Source organism: Saimiri boliviensis, chromosome 16, assembly GCF_048565385.1.
Source record: "Saimiri boliviensis isolate mSaiBol1 chromosome 16, mSaiBol1.pri, whole genome shotgun sequence".
Classification (NCBI taxonomy): Eukaryota; Metazoa; Chordata; class Mammalia; order Primates; family Cebidae; genus Saimiri; species Saimiri boliviensis.
Genome location: NC_133464.1, coordinates 21048752 through 21052692, shown reverse-complemented (window position 1 = coordinate 21052692; position 3941 = coordinate 21048752). Strand labels below are relative to the sequence as shown.

At 34.8% G+C, this 3941-nt stretch overlaps 1 protein-coding gene across 1 annotated transcript in view; it reads left to right on the top strand.

The window, feature by feature from the left end:
- Positions 1–3941, top strand: part of GPC5 (glypican 5) — a 1382768-nt gene that overhangs the window by 919167 nt on the left and 459660 nt on the right. The window lies entirely within an intron of this gene.

The following is a 3941-nucleotide window of genomic DNA, read 5'->3' as shown; positions in this document are numbered from 1 at the left end:
TACTATGCAGCCATAAAAAGCCATAAATTAACAATATTTGTAGTAACCTGGATGCGATTAGAGATTATTGTTCTAAGTGAAGTAACTCAGGTATGAAAAACCAAACACCAAACATCCTATGCTCTCACTGATACGTGGGAGCTAAGATATGAGGACGCAAAGGCATAAGAATGATACGGTGGAGTTTGGGGACTTGGCAGCAAGAGTGGGAGGAGGGCGAGGGATAAAAGGCTACAAATATGGTGCAGTGTATCCTGATTGGAAACGCAAATCAGACCTTTCTAATGTTCATGTATCCTTTCGACATCACTGCCAGGTAGGAAAGATACAACCAATGTCAATACCAATGCAGGAAAGCAAGCACCTGAGTGACACTATTTAATTTTCCATACCTGCAAGACTAAATGATAGATAACTAAAATATGTTGCACTATGCTTCTGTTGGTTTAGCACACTGGTATATGTACTCTTTTTGCGTTTTTCAATAGTATGATAAGTATTAAAAAAGAAAAACACTGACAGGAAATGCTGGAGGGAATAGTTTTGGTCAAACAACTATTGCAGTGAGCGTCTAGTAGGTGTCATGAACATCGCTTCATGTAATCATTTCAGCAAAGCTGTTCTTTACACACATGAGAAAGATACGTCAATTAACGACTCAGGTCCAAACTATAAATAATAAATTATATTGTAACTTCAACTTCTTTTCTATTTAAAAAGGTTTTGAGAAAAATAATCTGAGATTACATAGTGTAACTGCAGAAATACCAATAGTAACTCTAAGAATGCAACTGTCAGAATATAAACACTTCCCCAGACAATGAAATTAGATAGAGAAATTTTAAAAAGTGCTAAGTACTCATCAGATCCACTACAGTGTAATTTAGTTAATTAAAGCCATTTATTCAGCAGTTTCTCCAGTTTGAAAGTTAAAAAATCAGGGATTTGGTGCAATAAAGAAATATTTTCAATTAAACATATACAAAGATTGGCATATTAAGATAGATACACATATCGTTTTTATATTTTTTTCTCACTCCAGGTGTTTTTCATTGCTGTCTGATTGGTAGGTAACTAGAACTAATTAATAACTTGGCCAAGTCTCACCAGGTAATGGAGCAGCTATTTTGTACAAGAAATGGATGATTATGCAAATACAGCATTTGTGCCCAGTTGGTAATCAATCCCATCTTCCTGCTGCAAGACTCTGAAATTCACTTGGAGACTCAGGATGAGATATCACAGCCACAGAACTCATTTGTTCTTATAATTTTTGTTTGTTGCTTCCTGTTATGTTTGACAAAAATTCACTTTTAAAAATAAAATTATTTTAGTCAGTTCTGTTAAGACACAACATGACTTAAAGGAAGTCTAATTACAATTTCATTATTTATGTAGTCAACTTACAGTTTTATTCTACGATAATTTTCTGAAACAAATATCTCAGAGGTACAGAGGCAATGACCTTTTCTCTTCCTTTAAACAAATCTCACAGAGTAATGTTAAAAGTAGACAATTCCAGAATGTAAATTTCGAGAGGGTAGGGGAGTAAGGTAGTCACAAACAGCATTACCTTCATCTGAGCAACACGAATCGGTGTGGAAGTTTTACCAAATGAACAGGAGCAGAAAGTGTGAGAAATTTGGAGAGCAGCATTTTCCCTACTAATGATTGTTGTCTTCTTTCACCTGTGTGCCATTGTGATACAGATGGAATTGTGCATTAATGATGTTGCTGACTGGATGGTGTTCAAAAACATGTCCTCCAAAATTGCTAGATTTATATTCAGTGATGTCAGAATTGTCTTACCCATCACCACCTATGACTTTGAAAGCACCCCTAAGGAAAATTGCACACAAGATCTCATCTAGCTAAACTTCCAATGTACAGATGTAATGACTTGTTGATTCCAGTTTTCTTTCCTTACCTGTATTACAGGATGACTAAAACAAAAATGTTTTTTTCCATAGAAGAGATATGAAAACCCTCCCCCAATATGACCTTCCCTTTTCCAGTCTTCATTTTAGAGTGTTGAAACATTCTGGCGGTAGCCTACACCTGGCCAATTAATCCTGAATAAAAATTCTATATAAATACATTTTATTAAATTTCTACTATTCAGGCAATAGTAGAAAATTGTGAATTTGGCTGTCATGTATCCAGTGGACTATTTATGTAGTATAGTCCTATTTGTAGATACATCTTATATGTATATAATTTCAGATGAAAAGAGATAAAACAAACTGTTTCATTTAAGGACCTGTAAGATCATACCCAAGTGACTCACTTAAGCTTTAGCAGACAGAGTAGTCGATGAGCTTACAATCAAGAGGTTATACCCCATAAAACAGTCCTATTTCTAGAGAGGGTAATGTAATGAACCATAGAATATCCGTTGATGTAACTACTTTTGCCTACTTCATCAAATTAAACGGAGCCTCTTTAAGGCTTTGCAAACCTAGCAAGACATAGTTTCTTTTAAATTCCTAGTTCAACATATGAGAAAAGTCATGGCCCGTGAAAAATCTAGGAAAGCTGTATAAAGGTGTAGAATCCTAGGAACATTTTAAAACTCATGATGAAGAATTTGCTAACGTGAGCTTCAGGCACTTTGCTGCTCTATGATCAATGTGCTTTGAATGCCACTTGAATGTGATCAAACAATGAAGTATAACTATATGGTTAAAAGATAGATTCTACAAGTCATGCATTAATCTCTACCTTACTTCCTGTGAATAGTAACTCAGAGATGGTAAGCTATGTTCTGGCTGACTTATTTTTAATATTCCAATTGTGCATAGCACAACAGTCATTTCTTAAAAAGTCTTCAAAAAGTGTGTTGTAAGTACTAAATGGGAAATAAATTTCCTTCCGCTTTGAAGGGTACATTTGTGATGTTATACCAGCTGCAGTTTGTGGTGACAAGCAGTCATTCCCAAAAATGAACATGACCCCATTTCATCACAGGATATTAATTTTGCATGTTTAAGTTTTTATTAGTAAATATCTCTCCAGTTAGTTTCCATTTTTACTTCTAATCTGGTTCAAAACTTACTGTGTTTTTAAAATGCGCTTTGCTACAGCCATCTAATTATTAAAAATAGGGTCTCAGTTATTAGGCAGTGCATTGCTTCCTAGATCCAAATTTGACCTTAAACATTTGGTAACTCTTTCGTAATTGAATTTCCAATTTCATCACCTCTGAAGAAGTATGGATTACTTTTTCACTAATTTTAGTAGCATGAGAACTCACACTTATGTGTCTTAACATCAAATTTAATTGACAACCATGTGCTGCATGACCTATACAGATGGCCCCAGCTGGAGATGGTTTTACCTACAGTTGTTTGACTTTATGATGGTGTGAAAGCAAACGCTTTGGTAGCAACTGTACCTCAAGTGCCCATTCAACTATTCTATTTTTCACTTTTATACAGTATTCAATAAGTCACATAAGACATTCAACAACTTTGCATAAAATAGGCTTTGTATGGTACAGTTTTTTCCTACTGTAGCATAATGTAGGTGTTCTGAGCACATTTACCATATGCTAGGCTAAGCTCTGATGTTGGGTAGGTTCAAAATAACAATATTTTCAATTTATGATAGGTTTATCAGGACATGACCTCATCATAAGTTGAGGAGTATCTGTAATTATCTTGATTGCAAATATATTTAATAAGGTTTTAGCCAATGAGGCAGAAGTGGGCATACCAGTTAAGGTAAGTTATGTAACCTCACAGAGCAGTCACTTTTTGACTTCCAGAGAGGGTTTAATGTTATTTCAGAAGAGCTGGTTCTCTAAAGTTTTTAAAACCCTATTATCGTATACAGAGTTACCTGTGTGTGGGAATATACAATGTTTCTAGAAGAAATTGGAATGCTTGGGAAGTTCAGAAGTGATTCTTAATTAACTATGTGGTTCTGAAATCTGATTTTAT